Source organism: Ochotona princeps, chromosome 11 (assembly GCF_030435755.1).
Source record: "Ochotona princeps isolate mOchPri1 chromosome 11, mOchPri1.hap1, whole genome shotgun sequence".
Taxonomy (NCBI): Eukaryota; Metazoa; Chordata; class Mammalia; order Lagomorpha; family Ochotonidae; genus Ochotona; species Ochotona princeps.
In genome coordinates this window covers 50,173,083-50,196,921 of record NC_080842.1, presented here as the reverse complement: position 1 = coordinate 50,196,921, position 23,839 = coordinate 50,173,083, and the positions used below count along the sequence as shown (strand labels likewise).

The window sequence follows — 23,839 nt, the reverse complement described above, 5'->3', positions numbered from 1 at the left end:
CAAATGCAGTGCAAGGCAGCTGAAGCAGAGGAAGTGGAAAGTAGCCCCTTGCTTAACTCTGAGTTCCGGGATACAGATGCTAAGTTAAGGAGCTGCGCTATTATGTCAGGAGTATGTGTATCTCTCTCTCTGTTTCTTCATCTAGTACAGAGTATAGAGGCTCTTCTCTCTCGCTCTAAGATTTATCCACTTGAAAGCCAGAGTTACAGGAGAGGGGCAGAGGTGGGGAAGGAAAATCTTCCATCCACTGACTCATTCCCCAAATGGCTGCAATGGTCAGGGGTATGCCAGGTTGAAAAGGCAGAAACTTCATCCAGGTCTCACAGGGCCAAGCACTTGGGCCATCTTCCACTATTTTTCCCAGGCCCTAGCATAAGGAGCCGGATGGTAAGTGGAACTGCCAGGACATGACAGGCAAATGGCTTTACCCATAAAGCCATAATGTCAACCCCTATGTAAGGAAAAAGCTTCCTATGGGAAAAACAACATGGCTGCCAGCAACACAGGCCCACAGCTCTATCCTCAGAGTGGAAGTGCAAATCCTCTCTGCCACCCTCGGAGGAAAAACTCCCAGGTGCGATTCTGGTTGTCCCAGATTCAGCACCAGGGACTGCTAAAACCACCACTGAAGCCAAGAGGGCTGCGAGCTCTCGAGGTCAGAACCAGCTCCACCTGTATCTGATGCCCAGGCTCAATCCCCAGAGTAGCGGGGGTCTGCTTCTAGGAGGAAGTGGGGACCACTCCCTCCACATGCTCACCAGCACTGCTCACAAGTCCCCATCAGAGTCTGGAATCCTGACCCATAACCCAGCAGGTGTCTTGGGCCCTACTATGCAGTAAATTCCCTGTCATTACCTGCCTGCCAGTTCCTCAGCTCTGAGGATAGAACCCCCATCACTTCCTGTTCAATTTCCTTCTTGCCATCATCGTGCAAACTTTCCCAAGCAATAGGTTTGGATGCGGCCTACAGCTCTGCCTTCACCTCCACAGAGGAAGGCAGTAAGTACAGGGGCATGGGGAAAGCTCACCTCAGGAGCCTAACATACTTGGGTTCAAATCCCAATTACTTCACATCTCTGAGCCTGCATGTCCTCCTCCAAGTAGTTACTGCAGGCCAGCCTCCGAGTGTCAGCTCTGCTCCTGTGCCCAGGCCCCTCAGCCTTCCAGGACTATCATTTTCTTTACTACAAAGACAGAAAACAGAACCTGTGTGGGTGTGACTCATGCTGGGACTTGAAGCACCCCGAGCCCACGTACCAGCCTTGGCAGATATTATGAGGATTTTGCCTTAATGCCACAGGGTGAATACAGGTGAAGCAGGCATGGGCCACCAGAGCAGGTCAGTTCTTGCCATGGTGCCACAGAGTGTGCTCCAGTAACAGTAGTCACCGTCCTAGGAGCTGCAGGGTACAGAGGGATCCTTCCTTCTGTCTCCCGGGGTGAGTGCCAGCTATGCCAGGGATTAGAGACTAGGGGCTCCCAAGCCTGCAGCGAAGGAACCCAGGCAGAGCCCTCTGATTCCCACAGGTATGTGTGAGTTACTCCAAAGTTGCAGGGCACAGAGGGAAGTAAGTGCCCTTGCAGGGTGTGCAAGGGTAGAGCTGGGGGCTTGTGCTCCTAGCCCACCCCTGCCCTTTTCCCCCTCCCCTGCTGGTCTCCCCCTCCAACTCCCGCAGCACCCTGTGTCAGATCTGATCCTCTGGGGCTGTACGGGCTGCTGTTAGTGACAGGCACCAAGCAGCCACAGGGAATTTCCACAGATGCTGCAGAGTGAGCAAGCACAGCTCCAGTGGGGGAGCATCGCAGCTCCCACGGCTATAGGATTCCCAGGGCCTGGGAGGTGCCCTTGCTACCCCTGGGAGATTCTGGAAGCCATGGGGCTGCCTGCTTCCTTCTAGGACAGAGGAAGGCGCTCTGGGCAGCAGCAGACAATGTCCTGTTTGCTCCTCTGTCCCTCTTGCATGGTGTCCAAACCGCCCACCTGGTCGCTTCTTTGCCCTCTGCCAATCTTCTCAGTTGTAATGTCTTAGCTCCTGGATGTTTTCAGGCATGATGGCGCCTCCTGGCCAGGGTGCCAGATGGGAGTGGAGGGCACACAACAGTGGCGGGCTTTGCTATGCTCTCCCTGCTGGCTCTCTGTGTGGCAGAGTGCAGTCCCTGTCACTGTAAAGCTCTTCCTCACACAGCCTTCTGTTTCCCACCTGAAGTGGGCGGAAACCCTCTCTTTAGTCATCTGGGGGAAAACCTGTGTGCTTTTTTTCTGTTAATACTTTTGCAAATGATGCACAATGGCCTTCTCTCCAGGAACTAATCCATTCCTACCAGACCTGATCCATTCATTCTTGGAAGACAGCATTCTCCACACAGTTATGGCATTTCCTGCCCCCGCTGCCCTGATGTAAGCACCTTCTGCTAAGTCCCCCCCTCTTAAAGATGTCACCAACTCAACATAACCAGGTCACTAGGGCCCAAGATTCCAGCACACAACCTTCTGAAGATGAAGCCTGACCTGAAGACAGTTTTAGGTTACTGAAGTTTCTGTTGTCTCAGAACTGTGAAGAATCACTCCATCATTTTATTTTCCAGTATTGCTGGTAAGAGGGGATCTGGTTGGAATATTTGTCCCCTTGAACTCAGGAATTTGAGCTCCAGAGTCTTTTATTAGTGGTATTGAGGGTGGAAACATGATGTGGGTGTGATGTGTGATGTGATTAGATTGTATGATGATGTTGATGATTAAATCATAGGTTTCTAAGGGACCTCCCAGATGTAGACACATGCGATCCCCATCTCTTCTTCCAGGGAGTCCCATGAGCCACCTGTACCCGCAGCAGGAACATCACCTCCAGAGGCCACCAGGAGGGCCTAGTCTGTCTTGGGCTTTGAGGGTGAAGGACCCTGAGCCAAAATAAATCTCTTTCATCTATAAAGTTAGGATATCTCAGGGATTCATGATAGTAAGTTAGAAACTGATTCCAACAAGACTGCTGCCCATCAAATCACTAAGACCTTGAGGCATAGGCAACTTCTTCTTTTCAGCTTTTTCTTCTCATGGAATAAACTTGACCATGTCCTAGACATTTCTCTGGCCTCACCCTAACCTCAACCATGAGGCCAGACATTGTAACTTCTTCAGCCTACTGGACATGGGTCACCCTTATGGGCTCTGAGCATGGGACAATGCCCCAGGATACACATTCTCTTGAGTACCAAACAGGGTGACTGAAAATAGAAGTGTGTCTATTAAAGGCATGGGTCCAAGGAAAGGGTTAAAAACCTCTACACAAGTCAGTAGTTTCCAGTTCTCTTTCAAACAAAGAGCAGGACTGATCACTTAAAACAGGTGGGTAATATCTTCATGGCTTTTGACTACTAGCTCACAAGAAATTGAGAGAATTGAGAGATATTGCCTTTAAAAATTCCCTTCCATTTCTACACACTTACAAAAATGGAAGTAGTTCTTCAGAGTTTACATGTATTTTTTAAAAAGGAAAGTTAATGATGAAAGCTTTCCAAGGCACAGTAGCAGGGAACTGGATCAGAAGTGGAATAGCTGGTGCCTATACAGGATACTGGAGCCTCAGCCAGCAGCTACACTGACTATGCCTCAACCCTTGCCAGTTCTCTTTATATTTGACATTCATTAAAATTTATAACCCAGCTATCCTGCTCCTAGACATATATCCAAAGGAAATGAAAACTGCATATGAAAAAGGGATCTGTAATCCTATATTTATAGCAGCATAATCTACAAGAGCAAAGATAAGAAAACAACCCAGATGCTTATCCAAAGAGGAGTAGATAAAGAAATTGTGGCATATCTACTCCATGGAATACTACTCAGACATTAAAAAGAATGAAATGCTACCATTTGCAACCAAATGGTCCCAGTGAAATAAGTCAATCCCTAAAGGACAAATTCAATATGTTCTCTCTGATACAAGGCAAACTTCATGCAAATTATAAGGTTGATAACCTTTCAATATTGTTTTTGCTGCAACATGAGTTTTGACATTTTTGTTTTTATTTTCATTCCTTCAAAATCATTTTTTTCTCTTACTAAATTCTTCATGGACTCATAGATCACACAGTAGCATCATTTTCTCCAAGAAGGTTTTTCGTTTTCTTCTGCATTTCTTCATTGACACATTGGTTATTCAGTAACATGTTATTTAACTCCATGGTGTTGTAAATTGTTAAACTTTATTCCTGTTTTTAATTTTGTTTTATGATCTCAGCCATCTGTACTTTCTTGTTTTTTTTAAACAAACACTCCACTTTATTTGTTTATTTTTTTACTGGAAAGGCAGATATACAGAGAAGAGGAGACAAAGAGGAAGAGCTCCCATCCGACAGTTCACTCCCCCAGCGGCCAATCCAAAGCCAGGAGCCAGGAGCTTCCTCGAGATCTCCCACACAGGTGCAGGGTCACAAGGCTTTGGGCCATCCTTAACTGCCCTTCCAGACCACAAGCAGGGAGCCAGATGGGAAGCAGGGCCACCAGGATTAGAACTGGCACCCATATGGGATCCTGGTTGTGCAAGGCGAGGACTTCAGCCACACACCATTGCGCCAGGCCCAGGCATCTATACTTTCAAATCGAAGATGGACTCCCAATGAAAATGTTGGATATATCTTGACACAGGAGGCTGAACTGTCTGCCATTGTTTGCATCAGCAATTCAGGACACATTTAAATAGCAGACCCACAGACGGACTTATGACTGCATATGAAGGACTGTATATGCTATTGTAATAATATGGGGTAAATAAGTTGGGGGGGAGAGACAGGGGAGGTGGTAAGGGAAGTCCCAGAGCCCATGGAATTGTATTGTAGATTTAAAAATAAAATATAAGAAGAAAAAAGCAAAAACAAAACAAAAGCAAAAAAGTTGTGTTTTTAGACAAATTGTACGTAAAATACTAGGTCAGTCTAGAGGTGATTTTTATCACATAGATTCTTATTTTTATGAAAATTTAAGATTTAAAATGTCCATTTACATATGTATGTTTTATGGCAGATCCATATGAGATCATTGATAAAAGTCTTGTAAGCTTAATCCTCTGAGTATTATATTTAGATGAAAGTTCTGCAAGGAAGTGGAATAGAATTTCAAGTTCAAGGAGGCATGAAGGCAATGTAAAATTCTTATCGCTCAAGAAAAGATTTTTATATATTTTTTGACAAAAGTCCAATGACCTAATGGGACATTTGTAAATCACTGGCTGCATTTAAGAAAATATTATAATAACTTTAAAGTGTCAGTGTTACATCTCACAAATCATATCCTATGCACAATTTAACCAATGCTAAAAAAAAAAATGAGATGTCAAAATGTGTGTGAGGAGCAAACCATTTAGTATACTGTTTTGGGGAATACATGACCTGAGAAATTGAAGAAGACCTGTGTTCAGAGGTTAAAATCTAGCAGGAGTGGGGCAGGGCCCAGGAATCTGCATGTTTGAACCGTCTCTGAGCATGCCGATGGCCAGCCTGACTGGCAGCCTAGCTGTCACATGATGCAGATGGGTGTGGAGGAGCCACAGACTTTACACTGCTTCAAACTCTTACAATCTGGCCTGTTCTATCTTTAGTAACTTGAAAAATAGGTTTGCCACCAGGCCCTGCTGGATTATAATAGGTTATGCATAACGAAACCACTTAATGCCCTCATCACTTACAACCCTCATCTGTGATTCTTTCCCAGGCTATCCGACTCCAGGGAGCTGTCCAGGTGCACTTTGAAGACACATGCTCTAAATGGAGATTTCCAGAATGGCAAAATCGGAAGGTTGCCTCCATTCTCTGAGCATGGAATGTGCAGAGCTTCCAACTAGGGTGCAAGTGCCCGGGCCTGCCTTCCCCTCCCCTCCCCGGGTCTGCATGGGTGCTTTCAGCCATGTCATCTACTCTGGAGTCCTTCTGTGTGGGCTCTATCTCCCAGCAGTGGGATAGTAATGTGGGAGGGTCTCCTCTCCCTGTTTTCCATGAGAAGAAAGTAGGGACTTCCAGAGTGCTGAAGGCAGTCACACAAGGGACACTGAACACAGGAACCCACAGAACATGGTGAGACTCAGGGCTGGGGCAGTCAGGTGACAGGGGTGAGTATTGGTAAAGGGCAGCTGGCAGACTTTCAGAATCATGTGCACCTCAATTTTAAGTTATTTCTGCACTAGGGTGTCCCCATACCCCATGACTGTACTATCATATACACAGATGTCAACAAAAAAAACACAGAAAAATGAATGAAGGAAGGAAATAATGACACCTCTGAAAGGACCCAACATATCTCCAGAAATAGATCCTAATCTGAAAGAAATCTATGACGCCTCTGATAAAGAATGCAAAATAATGATCCTAGGGAAACTCTACAAGACTCAAGGGAATACAGAAAGACAGCTTAAAGGAAGGAAGAAATGGGCCTGGCATAGTTGATAAAATCACTGACCACATGTGTGCCAGTTCAGATCCTGACTGCTCCAATTCCCATTTAATTCCCCATAAATATGCCCAGGAGAACAAGAGAGGACGGCCCAAGTGATTGTTCCCATGTACCCATGCGCTAGCCCTGGAAGAGGCTCACGGCTTGTAGCTTTGGCCTGGCACAGCCCTGGGGCCACTGTGGTCACTGGAGCAAAGAACCAGTGGATGGGAGATCTTTGTCTATGTGTGCTTGTGTTTCTCCCTCTTTTGCTGTAACTGCATTTAAAATAAATAAAATAGACCTTTTAAAAATGAAAGTAGATGACATGTGAGAAATTCAATAGAGACAGAAATCATTAAAAAAAAAAACAGAGGCTAGTGTTGTCACATAGTGTATTAAGCTTCTGTCTACATGGCTAGCATCTCATATGGACACTAGTTCAAGTCCCAGCTGCTTCACTTCTGATCCACTTTCCTGCTAATGGCCTGGAAAAACTGGAGAGGATGGTCCAAGTACTCGGACCCCTGCACCCACAATGGGAAACCTGGAAACCCAGAAGAAGCTGCTGGCTCCTGACTTCAGACTAGCCTAGCCCTTGTCATTATCGTCATTTGGGAAGTGAACCAGCAGATGTAAGATCTTTCTCTCCCCCACCCCCGTCATTCCTTCTCTCTAACTCTGCCTTTCAAATAAAAATAAAAATAAAAAACTTTACGTAAAAAATTAGCAATACAATTGAAAACTTCAATGGCAGAATAGACCAAAAGGAGGAAGAATTTCTGATCATAAGATTACTGAGATATCTCAGACAAAAACAAAGAGAAAATAACTAAAAAGAATGAAGAAAGCATACATGATGCATGGGACGCTGTATTATATGGATATCTGAAACAGAAGTATTGGGGAAAAAAGCACTGAGAACCTAGGGAAGGAAATACACAGATGAAAATTTCCCAAGTCTTGGGCCCAGTGTAATGCTCTATAGGCTAATCCTTCATTCTTCAAACACCAGGATCCTATACAGGTGTCAATTCATGTCCCAGATGCTCCACTTCCCATCCAGCTCCCTGCTTGTGACCTGGGAAAGCAGTCAAGGACAGCACAAAGCCTTGGGACCCTGCAACCAGGGGAAACCTGGAAGCAGCTCCTGGCTCCTGGCTTTGGTTTGGCTCAGTTCCGTCCTTCGTGGCAACTTGGGGAGTGAACCAGTGGATGGAAGATCTTTCTCTCTGTCTCTCCTTCTCTCTGTAAATCTGTCTTTCCAATATAAATAAATAAATAAATAAATAAATACATCTTTATTAAAAAAGAGAAAATTTCCAAGTCTTGAAGGAGATAGGGGTCTCCAGACACAATAAGCTCCAAAGATCCAACCATACTCATCAAAAAACATCTTCTCTGAAGCATAGACTAAACAAATGGGATTATTTCCATCAGAAACTTCTGCATGGCTAAGAAAACAATTGATAGATTGAAGAGATATGTAGCAGCTGGGAGAAAATGTTGGCAAGCTGCTCCTCTGACAAAGGATTAATATCCAGGATAATTCAGCAACTCAAAAAGCTCAAAAACAAAAGATCCTGTTAAGAAATGGACATAGTACTTGAACAAAGTTCTCAGAAAGAAGACATACAAATTACAATCAACATATATATGAAAAAAAAGTCCCATATTATCAGCCATCAAAGAAATACAAACCCAAAGCACCATGAGTCACTCCCTCACCCCTGTCAGAATGGCTGTTCTCAAAAAGAAAGTGGTAAATGCTGGCTAGGATGTGAAGAAAGGGGAATTCTTATACACTGTTGGTGGGACTGTAAATTAGAGCAGTCGCTGTGGAAAACAGTATGCAGATTTCTTGAAAAATAAGATGTGGAAGTGTTATATGATCCAGCACTCTCACTTCTGGGTTTATACCCAAAAGACATGAATTCCTGTTCTACCATGTTGATAGCAGCAATGTTCATAATAGCCAAAAATGGAATCAAGCAAGGTTGATCATCAGATGAAAGGATATCAAAATTATAAACTTACACAATGGACTACTACTCAGCTGCTTTCAAAACATGAAATCGTAGCACCTATACAAAATAGATGGAACTGGAAGACATCATGTTGAGTAAAAATTAGCCCAGACATGTTCTTGCTTGTATGTGGAGGCCAAAGTTTAAAAATCAATATCAACACTGAATTACTGACTACTGCAAGCTGAGGTAAAGGGAGTTTGGAATTTTTTAAAAAGTAGGGCAAGTTGGAAATAGGTCATTAATTGTAAGGAGGTTATTAATATGCTATTTACCTACATAATTTTAAGTACTTTTAAAATCTAATTAAATTCCTAGAAAGAATAGTTCATTTTCCTTTTATTTCCTTCTTCCCTTCCTCCCTTTTCCTTTTCCTTGTTTAAATCTCTCCAGCAAAATTATTTAGAACTATTCATTATTTGGGAAAATAACAGTCAAATTAATAAAGATGACAATGTTACAGAGGAGAAATCATCACTATAGCAGGGAAGAACATTCTTTGAAACTCTTTACAAATAACTTTGGCCATATGTATCAAGTCATTTCACAGATCATGTTTCTTCCTGTAATTCCACAATTCAGAACACATTCTGGGGAAAGTAAATTAATTACCAGAGTAATATTGAAACAAAACTATTTATTCCAGGGCCTGGCGACGTGGCCTAGTGGCTAAAGTCGTCGCCTTGAACGCCCGGGATCCCATATGGGCGCAGGTTCTAATCCCGGCAGCTCCACTTCCCATCCAGCTCCCTGCTTGTGGCCTGGGAAAGCAGTCGAGGACAGCCCAATGCTTTGGGACCCTGCACCCGTGTTGGAGACCCGGAAGAGGTTCCTGGTTCCAGGCTTCAGTTCAGCGCGCACCGGCCGTTGCAGTCACTTGGGGAGTGACTCATCGGACGGAAGATCTTCCTCTCTGTCTCTCCTCTTTGTATATCTGACTTTGTAATAAAAAATAAATAAATCTTTTTAAAAAAAACCTATTTATTCCAGTAAAAATGCTTAATATCCAAAAATTTTAGAAATGCTGTAAATATCAAAAAATTCCTGTGTGAGCAGTCCTCAGATAGTTCATGGAAAATGTGTACTCTTGGGGCCCGGTGGCGTGGCCTAGCGGCTAAAGTCCTCGCCTTGAAAGCCCCGGGATCCCATATGGGCGCCGGTTCTAATCCCGGCAGCTCCATTCCCATCCAGCTCCCTGCTTGTGGCCTGGGAAAGCAGTTGAGGACGGCCCAAAGATTTGGGACCCTGCACCGCGTGGGAGACCCGGAAGAGGTTCCAGGTTCCCGGCTTCGGATCGGCGCCCATCGGCCGTTGCGGCTCACTTGGGGAGTGAAACATCGGATGGAAGATCTTCCTCTCTGTCTCTCCTCCTCTCTGTATATCCAGCTTTCCAATAATAATAAAATCTCTAAAAAAAAAAAAAAAAAGAAAATGTGTACTCTGAAAAAACTCTATCCATGAATTCAAAACTGTTTTGCACCAAAATAAACTCTTTCAATTCAATTTTTACACAAACTTTTGGAAGTAGTCTCCAGTATTTAAAACATGATATAATGCAATCATGATTAATTATTGAAACTAGTGTTTAATAAAATGTAAGTTTCAACGTAGGTTTAAAAAAATCCCACAAAAATGCAAAACAATGTGTATGTGTGTGTGTGTGTACATATATATACACACAATGCTCTGGCAAACCGTGGGTATACTGCATGAAAATGACTGATTGAGCTTGCATGAATATTTTTCTGTTCCAATCAACATCTCTACGAATGTCACACAAACAGTTCTTTTAAACTCAGAAGAACACTAAACAATGGATGAACACGGTATCATCAGATCAGACATTTTCAGTTATCCTTGAAATGAAACAGAAAGGACTATACTGATAAAGAGAATAACATCTGAAAACAGGTGTGAGAGAGACACTGGGCAAATGCAGAAGTGGCTACCAGCCTGCTCCAAATGCAGGGTGACCGGGAGGTAGTTCCCAACAGCCCCACCCTGGTCACTAAAGCAGCAGTGGCTACCCTCCTTCTGGGGATCTCTGCCAAGCAGCAGGCCTGCAGGGCTGTCTGCCCCCAGGGCTGGAACAGCAAGTGCCAGCGCCTGTGTCCACAAGGCAGGAAAGCACCCCCAGGTGCTGGCACCGTCCAGGAGTGAGGAGCCCCTGAACCCCCAGGCTGAGCCAATCAGCACCATGGACTGAGTGATCCACAACCATGAACAGGAAAACCCGCTTGTTTGCACGCATGCTTTCCTTGCCTAGCCTTTTCTTTCCACCTTAGGAAAATGTCAACCATCCACAAGCGAGAGGATCTGCCGAAACCACCAGTGCTCCCCATCCAGCCACCACACCTCTCGGGGTTCTTTGACTCTCGGTTCCCGTTTGCCACTGCCACCACCAAACCTCCACCTTTCAGCTTCTCCCAAGGCGTTTGGAAGTAAATCCCAAATGTCCTACGATCTCACACATCACCCTCACGTTCTAACACAGAAAGCCTTTTCAATGAACATGGCATTACCATACACACCCCAAATGGCCACGGCTTACTGCTACCATCTCATCACTAGCTGTGGTTGATGGCATTTTCCAGAAAAGGTGAATGCAGTGCCTGCCATCTTGAGCTTCCAACAGCCCAGGGAGAGATGAGATCTAACTTGCCTCCTCTGGACTCAGTGGGCCTGACACAAAGCAGTAAGAGAGTGAAAATAGAGGTGTTGTAATGGCCTGAGAGGCCAGGTGAAGAAGGTTCCCTGTGTCCCTTGCCATTCCTCTTGGCATGATCACTCCAGAGGGGTATCCTCTCAAGATGGCCCCTCTGGAAGGCCAGCCATGATTCCCTGAGCAGCCCGACCACAGGAAGCCGCCACAGGCAAACACCGAATCAGGCCCTCCAACTGAGACTAGGGAGGACTCGGGAGGACGCGGAGCAGAAACGTCTGCATGGACTCTAACCAAATGCCAGCCCACAGAATCCATCAACATGACTGTTATGTCACTAAATGGTACGGTGGTCTATTTCACACCAATAAAAACTGCAAATGCTGCTACATGGTCCATTTTCCCTCACTGTTTTAAAAGTGGGTCTTTATGGCTGGCCTCAAGTCCATTTGACCCATATTTTTATTACTTCTATATTTTTATTACTTCTATATTTTAATTTGCATGGGTTCCTTTTTTTATATACTCCTCAAAAAATATTTATTAGAAAGGCAGAATTACATAAAGAGGGAAAGGGAGAGACAGAGAGTGAGAGACAGAGGGAGACAGAGAAAGCTCTTCCACCTGCTGATTTACTCCCCAGATTGACCGCAAGCCAGTGTAAGCTAGAAGCTAGGAACTTCTTCCAAGCCTCCAAAATTTTTTTTACACTTTAATTAAATGTATTTTTAAATTAACTAGGTCTTTCATCAGGTGGCAGTTCCCTATCCACCAGGTAATGCAGTGGTTAGGAGGCTGGGTGTGGTTTCTCCTGTTGTATCCCTCTCTCCCCATATACAGGAAGAAGAAAATGAAAAAAAAAAAAAATAGGGCCCCGTGTGGTAGCCTAGTGGTTAAAGTCCTCGCCTTGAACGTGTCAGGATCCCATATGGGTGCTGGTTCTAATCCCAGCAGCCCCACTTCCCATCCAGCTCCCTGCTTGTGACCTGGGAAAGCAGTCGAGGACGGCCCAAGGCCTTGGGACCCTGCACCTGTGTGGGAGACCCAGAAGAGCTCCTGGCTCCTGGCTTAGGATTGGCTCAATTCCGGCCTTTGCATCCGCTTGGGGAGTGAATCAATATATGGAAGATCTTTCTCTCTGTCTCTCCTCTGTGTATCTGCCTTTCCAATAAAGGTAAATAAATCTTATAAAAAAAAAAAGTTATCTTGCTACGTTCCTCTCTGTGTATCAAGATAGAAAGATTAATCACATAAATTCTGTCTCTGTCTTTCAAACAAAAATATTTTAAAAGGAACAAATACAAAGATGATGGAGACTTCAATGAATCTTCCAGCTTCTGGCTTTGGATCAGCTCACCTCCAGCCACCGTGGTCATTTGGGGCATAAACCAGCAGATGGAAGATATTTCTCCATCTGTCCTTCTCTCTGTAATTTTGCCTTTCAAATAAAAATCAAAAACAAGTCTTTTTAAAAAGAAGATCTTAAAATCCACAAACTTGTTTTAACCTTTAAAATAAAAGTCTTGTCCCCGCCCCCCCAGGCTTGCCGCAGCCCCTCAGGAAGGTCTAGTGCCCAGCTCCAGTCAATCTCTGTCTGCCTTCATCTGCCACAGTCAACAAGGGCACACTTGGACTTCGCCTAATATGCTCCAAGTATTAAGTAAACATATATACAGAATACCTCTATTGTACTGCTAGACTATTTAATCAGGCTGGATCAACCATCCATAGTATTTTGTTGTTATAGTGAGACATTTTCACAGACATAAACATTAGGTGCTATTTTCCTGGTGATTCTGGGTTGTAGAACTCTTTGACAATCATTTTTAAACCACTCTCTCAGGTCCCCAAAACACCCCTGGGTGGCAGGGACCAGAAGACACCAGGGCACAGCTGACCTGCAGGTCTTTCCTGGGTGCTCCTGAATGTTTCTGTGGGGAGGGGAAGGTCACACATCCACTTTCACCAGCTGGTTCCACAGGCAGCGCAAACCACACACTTTACAAGTGAATTGCAAATGATCACAGAGAAGGTGCCTTAACCCATTTTCACTTGACTCAGGCTGTTGAGCTTAAGTCTCCCAAGTGGACTTGAGTCACCTGGGACTTAAAAAGTACATGTTTCAGGCCTGCACAGAGTGAACAATAATTATTGCTGATGGTCGCTAACGCAGGCATTATACAACTACACATTTGATTAAATTAATAGTTTGTATATGGGAGAGAGAAAATTGTACAAACTGAAATAAATTATATATGTGATAACAAGATTGCTTATGTTTTACAAAGCACTTTATCACTTATCATCCTATTGGATCCTCACAAAAGTTCCCATGGTTTGGCTTCTTACTATTCTTAATTTATACCTGTGGAAGCTAAGGAGGAACAGAAAGATGATGATTGGCCCAAGAGCATACAGCCAATAAAGTAATACTGCTATGCATTTGCTGCAACATAAAACCCATGTCAAATCATGCTAATATTCAAGGCAATGTAGAAGTTTATGCAACAGAAAAATTGCAGCATTATGGTATGTGGGCTTTGGGCACAGTCAGATCAGAAATTCAGCTCTGCTTTATTGTGATCATTGTGGATTCACCCCTCTCTATGTGTCAGTTTTGCTCTCAAGCTTTTTTTCCTTTATGAGCAAAAGCTGAATCCTTGGGATCCATTATGCTGCCTAGAGGGACAAGGACTTTACCTCTTGCAATCATGAAACAAGATGTACAGGAGGTCAAATACCACATGCTGACTGGCTCAGGCCCAGGCTACTTACCCATGCAGAAGTCAATGACATTGTTGAACAAGGCCACAACCCAGCACTGAAGGTTGGGTCTGTCTGGTCCTTACCCCACGGCTGCCTCGCTGTGTGGGAGGGGGGATGCAGACTGCAGAATCAGCCACAGTAACCATACAAGCCAGGATTTGAACTCCTGTTTGTGACTCTTAGTATCTTTGTTAAGCTGTTAGCTTTTATTTGAAGATCTCAGGATTCCTACTGAAATGGCTATGAATGTGCCCATGGAGGTCCTGAGGTGACCAGAAGTGCTTGCCAACTGCTGTGCACCACACCTGACCAGTTCTCTGTGTGAGCTGCAGGATTCTGGGCTCCACAGCTTCCTCCATCACCTCTCCCCTAGTGTTCTAATAACTTGTGTGCCACTCATTTTTGTTCCTAACACATCTTTGTTGCTTTATGTCACCGTCCAAGCAGGAAGCCAGAAGCTAATCTAGATGTCTAAAACAGAGGAAAGGTAATGCAAAGAAAGATATTCAGAAGCCAAGCTTGGGATAGGGAAACAATCCAAAGACTAGTACTGGCAGGACGTGGCTGCCACTCCTAGGCTGCAGGCACAAGGGGAGGAGGTGATGCGTCCAAAGCCATGAGGCTGGGATTACCCAGTGGAAGCTGGGCCCATGGCAGGCTTCCTGTGAGAGCGGACGTCCGGACCAGAGGCAGCAGCTGCCAGAGGCCGCCCTGGAGCAGCCAGGGAGGGGAAACCACCTTGACTTGGCCTTGTTCTTGCTCTCCAGACTTCCACCAGCAACCCCCCACCATTGGCCAACAGCCCAGGAAGGGAAGAATGAAGCTGTCAGGTCCAGCAGTTCCAGAACCAGCAGTATGGCAGACATCATATGTGGTCATTGCAGAAATGTTAGTAGTAAATACAGATATGCAAAGGTAAAAAAAAAAAAAAAAGGTAAGAATCACAGTTCTGGTACTGTGACACAGGAGGTTAAGCCTCCGTCCAGATGCCAGCATCCCCTATGGATACCTAGTCAAGTTCTGGCTGTTCCACTTCCCATCCAGCTCCCTCTAACACACAGCAGAGGATGGCCCAAGTGCCTGGACCCCTTTACCCACATGGGAGACTTGGAAGAAACTCCAGGCTCCTAGCTTCAGACTGGCCCAGCTCCAGCCATTGTGGCCATTTGGAAAGTGAAATAGCAAATGGAGGAATTCTTATTTTCTGTCTCTCCTTTTCACTCTGTAAAATCTGCCTTGTAAATAAAAGTAAAATAAATCTTTCTGAAAAAAATCACAATCCTATTGGTTCTTAAGAGGTAAGCTTAAAGCAGCCTGTGCCAAGGGATGGTTAAATGCTCCCTGTATCTCCTTAAACAAAGAGTAGTCTACTTTCTGGTCCTTTCTCTCTCCACAGCCAAGCACACCCTGACATTTTATTCCATACATGCTGATAAATTCAATTTCTGCCCTCTGTCAAGTTAAAAGTGAAAAAGTAATGATTTTAGAAAATATTAAGAAATACTCTTTCCTTCAAGGACACTGACTTGCTTCTTTCCCCTACATGACAGACCACGTGTTTTATCACATTTCATCTTCTTGCTCCTAGGATACTCCAAGACACAGCTCATGTTCAAGATCAATAACTTTCTTTTTTTTTTTTTTTTAATTTGAGAGAAAAGAAGAGAAAGCCATATAGAGAGTTTCCATCTGCTGGTTCGCTCACCAAATGCCCACACAGCTGGGCCTAGAGTCATACGCCAGGCACACAATCTAAGTCTCCCCTACAAATAGCAAAGTCCCCAGCATTGGACCCAACATTGCTGCTTCCAAGGCTCTGCATTGGTAAGAAGCCGGAGACAGGATCCAGACTGAGGAACCGAACCCAGGCATTCTGTATAGGAAGCAGGTGTCTTAACTGCTAAGCTAAATGCCCACTCCAAGACCAGCAAACTTTAGCCCTGGACGGGGTGGGAGGCGCATATGCTCTTTCCTCTTCTCCATGTGCCAACTTGCCATGATGTCAGTGCCAGTCAGTGTGAAGACAGGGGTAATGCAGATACACAAGAGAGAAAACACTGAGGTATTTCCCCAGAGGGTTGGTTGCTGGACACCCCTTTCCCCATGCGGCTTGGTCCACTCTGAGCCAGCTGGCCAGCCACAGAGCAGTCATCTGCCACAGTGGAACAGAGTCTGTCTGTCAGCCTCCCCAGCGACAGATGGCTGCCCCGCCCTCCTCTGGGTCACATGTCAGGATAGGGTGAAACACTGCCGGCCACTTAGCAAATCCCTGGCCTCTTTGCTTGCAGCTCCGCAGGCTGGGAATGGAGCCTATGTGCTCAGAAGGACTTTGGCTCCACACGTTGTCAGCCCAGGGGACCCCCTAGAACATCAATGGAAGGGGTGGAGCAAAGAACACCAGCAGGATGAGGGCTGGATTTTAATTGGATCAGGCATTTTAATTAGGTTGCGCAGGACTTTTTCAAGGACATGAAAGCTTTGTCTCCTAAAGTGAGCACCTCGCTGACTTGTTTCGCTTCCTGATTCACAACTCAGTCCCTCTTGAACTGGTTTTTTTTTTTTCCTGCATTTTATTTATTTGAGGTTGATAGTCTGGGCACTGGGCCCAGCTTAACATACTTTTTACTGTTGCTACTGCATCCCCAATCCTATAAGGGTGGTTATTATCATTGTTGTCTAAGACACCTTGCTATGGTAATTAACAAGGCCAGGTGCAAGTACTCCCTTACTCACTCCACCCTACCCCACCCCACCCCACCCCTCCCATCTTCTTCAAAATGTCAGAAATGAAGCTGACACTGCCATGCCATTGAGACAACATGAGCTCTTGACTTCACAGCACAGTGAAGTCGATACTCGGCAATTATCTAGATAACTGGGTTGGGTTGGCAAATAGTACATATCATTTAGGCGCTGCAGTCTCTCTGCAGGTCTAAAAAGCATGAAAAACCCACCACTGCTTAGAATTGTTTCTGACTTCAAAAAAGGCATGGGCTACTTCAGTAGCCTTATTGTCTCCCTCATTACAATTTACATAACTGAATACATCTAAACCCACTGCTACCCTCCAAGCTTGCGCTGGTCAACAGGTGGGTTAGAGAGAAACACTGACCACACAGTATAGAACTAAGAGTCACCAATGATAGCATAGATTTGGCAGCGACAAAAGAAGAGAGATCTCAAGGCATGAAAATTGTGTGTGCATGTGTGTGTGTGCATGTGTGTGTGTCTTCCACTCCTGGTTTCAGCACAGAGTTGGGTCAGACCCCTAGCATGACCTTCCAGTGCAGCACCTGAAGGTGAGGAACTGTAATAATAACCCACTTCACGGGTGTGGCCCTCAGCCAGAAGACAGACACCTCTGGCTTCCTACCAAGACCTGAGGTGCAGCCGGAGCCTGGACTTGTCCACAGGGTTCATTTCTTTGGCAGATACAGTCTTGCTGCAGAATTGTATTGCACTAACAATGAGACTTACTGGAAAAACAAATAAAATGCTTCAAATGTTTAAATGCATTTCCAAGTATTCATCTTCCAAATATTTAGACTCTGAGCTGACTGGGCCAAGAGCCCGAGTTTCCTGTGCATGTTGGATGTTCCAACAAACTCTCCAAGATCAGCAAATATATAAAAACTTAAAATATCATTCTTGTGGAGGCAGAAAACAATTCCCTCGATATTGCTCCAGGAAATCAACTGGGAATCTCCATCCAAAGCTATCTTCTGTGATGTCTATGAGAACAACTCCATCTAGAATGTTTAATATATTCTCACATAGAACTCCACCAGACCACGATCTGGGTCCACTAAGAGGCTGCCATTTAAACAAGAATGGGAATAGAAATTAGAAAAAAGAGATGGCAAGGAGGGTAGGGAAGAAAGAAGGAGAGGGATGAAAGAAAAATAACACACAGCCTTGGGGGATACTTGGTAGACAACATGACTTTGATGCCTGGACCAAGCCCTCCAGAGTAAATCCAGCTTGGCGGGGGTTTCTGTGCACTAAGGGAGGGAAAGAGCCTGGAAGTAGATTTCCTTTGGCATTCACATATTTCTTTTTTTTTTTTAAGATTTATTTATTTTATTACAAAGTCAGATATACAGAGAGGAGAGACAGAAAGGAAGATCTTCTGTCCGATGATTTACTACCCAAGTGAGCCGCAATGGCCAGTACGCGCCGATCCGAAGCCTGGAACCAGGAACCTCTTCCGGGTCTCCCACTCACGGGTGCAGGGTCCCAAAGCATTGGGCCGTCCTCGACTGCTTTCCCAGGCCACAAGCAGGGAGCTGGATGGGAAGTGGAGCTGCCGGGATTAGAACCGGCGCCCATATGGGATCCTGGGGCATTCAAGGCGAGGACTTTAGCCACTAGGCCACGCCGCCGGGCCCTGACATTCACATATTTCTGAAATCAGTAGTTCTTTAACTCATTCTCCTCTTCCCAAGCCTATCCATACTAAAACTTCCTCTTTGTCTTCTTTTCTAAGACTCTACAGGAGAAAATGTAGCCTTGCCAGGAAATTGATCTACTTTAGAAATCTAAGTAGCTCCAACCTGGATAGTGTTAATGCAGATTTTCCATGTGGAATACTTTTTTTTTTAAGATTTACTTTTTTTTTTTTAATTGGAAAGTCAGATTTACAGAGAGAAGGAGAGACAGAGAAAAAGATTTTTCATCTGCTGATTCACTCCCCAAGTAGCTGCAATGGCCAGAGCAGAGCCGATATGATCCGAAGCCAGGAGCCAGGAGCCTTCTATGGGTCTCCCAGGCAGATGCAGGGTTCCAAGGATTTTGGCCATCCTTGGCTGCTTTCCCAGGCCACAAGCAGGAAGCTGGAAGGGAAGTGGAGCAGCCAGGATACGAACCTGCACCCATATGGGATTCCAACTTTAGCCACTAGGCTACTGCACTGGGTTCTGGAATACCTCTATTAGTCCTTTCTCCAGTCTTCCCCATGGACAGGATTTTTTAAAAAAAAAAAAGGTAGATGAATTTGCCACACATTTCTTTTTGGGAAATTGAAGTGTATGTAGATACATATGGGAGTTGGAAAGAGACTGGACGAATACTGGTCTTTGACAGCATATGGCCAGCGCGAACTTTCGGAAATGGATCTGTTCTGCCCATTCTGCTGCCAACCCTAGGACTACCATGCGGTCCTGGCTTAAAATGCACATTTGTCATCTTTATGATCCCAAATGCAAACTGACCTCTTGTCTGGTACTCAAGGAAGCAGCACTGCATTCCAAGGATGGAAGGAGAAGCGGCTGAGAGTCAGAGGTGCGGCCTGGGACCTGGCACTGCCCCAAGAGCACTTCCAGGGCAGCTTTGACCATCTGCAAGTCTCATCGGGCTGATCTGGAGTCCAGCACTCTCTTCAGGCACGTGTTGTCTGAATTACTCCCCCTGGCAAATAGAGAAAAGAGAAAAGAAGTGGGGAGCATTTTTTTTTCTTGTCTCTTTTAACTTGCACCAGAGCTAGGAACTTGACTTTCTCAAACCCATGTCCAACTGCAGAGTGCATTTGTGCAACCTCTTCCATATTTTTTCTTAATTTGGAGTAAAAATTATCTCATTATGCTTTGATTCATCAAATATTTGCAGGCTTAACAACATAACAGGCTTCAGCAGGGAGTTAGCTGTTGCTGAATGCAAAAAGAAGTCAAAAGATCTACTCTTGGGCCAGCATTGTGGTCTAGTCCAATAAGACTCCACCTGCAAGGCTAGCATCCCAAAGGGTGCCGGTTAGAGTCATGGCTGCTTCACTTTAGAACTAGCTCCCTGACACTGCTCTTGGGAAAGCAGCAGCAGATGGTCCAAGGGCCTGACGTCTGTCACCAGTGTGGGAGAACCAACTGAAACTCCTAGCCCCTGGCTTCAGCCTGGTACAGTCTCAGCCATTGCATCCATTTGGGGAAAAAAACAGTACATCAAAGATTTCTGTCTTTCCTCCTCTCTGTAACTCTGCTTTTTAAACAAATAATCAAACAACATTTAAAAAAAAAAAAGTAGTCTTGATGTGGTTATGCTTACCTTTCTGTGTGACATTGAAAGAACTGCTGAGCTTCTCTGGGTTTTGATCAAAAAAAGTGAAAAAGTTCTAGCACTTAAGTTCCTGTCAGTTGCAAAACTCAGTTATAAAATCCTGGCAAACTAACTTACAAATATTGGCACAAGCACATATATATATATATGTGTGTGTGTGTGTGTATGCGTGTGTGTATACATGACAACATTCCTCTAGACTTGATATATTCCTAACTGTTGGGAGCACTGCACGAGTGCCCTGCCCTAAAATAATGACTGGTTCAAGGCAAGGAGGCAGCAGGAAGACAGAAGGTCACAGGTGAGGCGGATCTGCCTCCTTTCCAGGGCCTGGCCAGTCAGGTAGCACCCAGTGGACCCACGGGAATGCAAGTGATGGGAGTGAGAGCTGAAATTGCTATGGCAATAAGTATAGTTATTGTTATTTTATAGGCTAGCCTGTTTTTATAATTTTTTGGAGCACAGAAAATGTAGCTGTTTTAGCCGCTTTTATAATTTTTAGCTAGAGGAATTAAGGATGCTTCTATTAAAGAAAAGTGCTTTTGATTATTGTTTTATTGTTTATGGGGTTATAGGGTCTATAGTTGTAGAGGGATTTAATATTTGTAATTTTTGTTTTTAGAATTATATTTTTTCCCTTGTAAACTATTTTCCCATCGAATAATGGGCAAGTTGTAAAAATAGAAATGTGGTAGGAATGTTTTACTGATTAGTAGGTAGCCATCTGTGCCTCGGCCTTGGAGTTCTGGCTGTCACTTAATGGCTACTTCTGAAGAATGAATAATGGTTTGCTTTAAAGAAACTGATTATAGTAACTTATAGAATTATCTTTAAGAGCACCTGGTTGACCATGAAGTAAAAATTAATTGGACATCTGTGTATGCTGTTTTAGTTCTAAAGTTAAAGATAAAAAATCAAACGTTTGTGCAGAGGCTAGTGATGTGTCTAAGTAAATAAAAAGGACAGCTTTTTTTGCAGAAAAAAGCTTAGCAAGAACACACCAAGTGTCAGTGTCTGTGTCTTTCTTTATCGCCGACGCCACGCACCCTTCCCGAGCTCCGAACTCTCGGCTGGAGCTGGACTCCGGCAAGTGGCGCCTAACGTGAGGGCTCGACGAAGGTAAGTTTTTTTTTTTTTTTTTTTTTTTTTCTCTTTTGCTCTTTGCGGCGTGGATAGGACTTCACCCAGGGTGCTGCAGGCCCCCTGACAGAAGGTCAGGTTAGGAGGGGTGAATAGTCAGAACATTTCTTGAGAAGCTTTGTACCCTCTGTTGCTATAGAGTAAAAATGGGACAGAGTGCATCCAGTGACAGAAGCCTGTACGCTGATATTATTAAGCATACTTTACAAAAGAAAGGCATTAAGGTTAGTAAAAAAGAGCTTTCAGGATTTTTGCAGTTTATACGGACAATTAGTCCTTGGTTCCCGGAGGAAGGAACTTTAGATTTACAGACATGGGATCAGGTAGGGAATGACATAAAGAGGTGGTATCACAGCCACGGGGGGGCTGACATGCCTTCCTCAGCCTATGCTATTTGGACAATATTGAGACAGACACTGGATACGGGGACAGATGCTTATGCCCCGTCCCCTCGGGAACACACTCCCTTGATTAACCGTAAAAAGGAAGGCTCAGGCTCTACTTATGGCTCTATGGAAAGTGTCTGTCCTGAAGATAAGGTAAATTATTCTAAAAATGACCAGGAAGGCTTAACAGGTGAAGAAGATCTTTCAAAATCAGAGACACTTAGATCAGAAGTTAAGGATTGTGAAGAAGGGCAAACAGTTGAGTTACGCGATAGATGGTCGCTTGCTGTTGATGAGAAGCCTCCAAGATATTCGGCTAAGCAGTGCGAGCCCTTGCCAGCTAGACCAGACCCAGCGAAGATTGGCTTTAGAGGAGCAATACAGCAGGCACATAAGGAGGGTGATTTTTTCTGTTTTCCTGTTGTCTACGAATGGGAAGAACCTGAATGGGAACCGTTGCCTTATAAGCTTCTTAAAGAATTAAAGCATGCTGTCTCTGACTACGGGCCAAACTCCCCGTACACTATGGCAATGGTGGAAGGACTAGCAGCAAAGTGGATGACTCCGTATGATTGGTTTCAGGTTGCTAAGGCTTGCCTCACTGGAGGAAACTTTCTTTTGTGGAAAATGGAATATGAGGAATTAGCTAAGGCAGAAATAAAGTCTCATGGACCTGTGAGGCGTGGCAAGTTTCTTACGCTAGACATGCTTCTAGGACAGGGTACTCATCTTGGTGTTTCAGAACAACTTAATCTGCCTAAGGAGACATTACAGCTTATCTCCTCCCTGGCATTGGGAGCATGGAAACGCCTGCCGTCTCCAGATCAGAAGTCCTCGGGTTTTGTAAATGTTAAGCAGAAGCCTGAGGAGCCTTTTGAAGATTTTGTAGCTCGACTCACCGAAGCAGTGAGCCGGACAGTAATTAACAGTACAGCTACAGATCTCATAGTTAAACAGCTATCTTTTGAAAATGCTACTCCAATTTGTCAAACCTTAATTCAGCCAGTGAGAAGGACAGGAGTCTTGTCAGATTATGTTCGAGCTTGTGCTGAGGTAACTCCAACCTACATGCAAGGGTTAACTATTGCTGCAGCTCTTCAAGGTCAAACCGCTATTCAGACTTTAAAGAACATAAGAGGTAATCAAGGAAGTCAAAAAAGAAACAATTGTTATTGCTGTGGTGAAGTAGGGCATTTCAGCCACAGCTGTCCCACTAAAAATTTGTCTCAAAATTTTAGACAGGAAAAAATGTATGTGGACACTTCTAAACCCAATTTAAATATTCCTCGCACCGTCTGTCCGCGGTGTGAGAAGGGATTTCATTGGCAAAAGGCTTGTCAGTCTAAATTCCACAAGAATGGGACAGTTCTATCACCTCGAAGTCAACGTAAATTGAGTAATCAGCCTGTACAGGGTCAGAAGCAGGGAAATGGGAGGCAGGCACAGTCCCAGGTCCCCAAAAATAAGAAGACAGGTATGAATATTGGCTCTAAAGTGTACAAAACTAAATTGATGGCTGCTACTTTAAGCACTGAGTTAAAGCAAAATAGGCATAAATGTTATAATTGTGGCAAATTGGGACATATGTGGAAAGATTGTAGGAAAGAAAATACCCAAAAATCTGGTAAACAAGTTATGGGTTATCTAAAGGCCTGCCACAACATAAGGACTTTGAAACATCCTGCCCACCTGGCAGGGCTTAAAACCTTTGCTATCCAAAAGCGAATGAATGCTAAATGTTTTAATTCTGATAAACTCAAATACCTTCAAAAGCAATGCCAAGCACCTCTTTTAGCTAGAAAATATGGCAATAATACTGCTAAGGATCACTGCCCTAAAATGTGTCCTAAATGTCACAGAGCCATACATTGGGCAAAAGTATGTAAATGTAAATCTAAAATGGATTGTGATGGCCAGCGCCTGTGGTCAGGAAACTCCTGGCGGGGCCAGTCCCGGTTCCTGAACAATCAGAGGTTTGCAAAGCACCAACATCTAATCCAAGCTATGCCTATAGAAGAGTAACAGACTTAAAACCTGATACTGATAATTAAAAGTTGGTATCTTCCTTGGCAATGAATTATATTACCTATTGTTCATACCCCAACTGGATGCTTGTGACAACAAGGGCCTTTAGAGTGGCTACATCTTCTTCCATGAATAAAAAGGTTATTACTTCTTATTGTGCTTTGTTCTCCATTTTAATTATAAAAAGATTTCGTAGCAATAAACAGCTTTTTTGGTAAGGATGTAAATAATAATTTTCCCTCATAGCTTTAAACAGCTTACTTATTTAATATCCAAGGATGAAATAAGACAAATAGCACTATTAGCCCTTGTGGATATAGGAGATTAAACTAAACTGGGCCCATAGAAGAATACTTAACTTCTTGTA

At 44.2% G+C, this 23,839-nt stretch overlaps 1 long non-coding RNA gene across 1 annotated transcript in view; it reads right to left on the bottom strand.

Moving 5' to 3' along the window:
* The window catches only part of LOC131481446 (uncharacterized), a 69,508-nt gene extending 49,941 nt beyond the window's left edge, over positions 1–19,567 (bottom strand). The window contains exon 1 of the long non-coding RNA XR_009246340.1: positions 19,087–19,567. This is a non-coding gene — a long non-coding RNA (uncharacterized LOC131481446). The remainder of the gene's footprint in view (positions 1–19,086) is intronic.
* Positions 19,568–23,839: the final 4,272 nt, after the last annotated feature.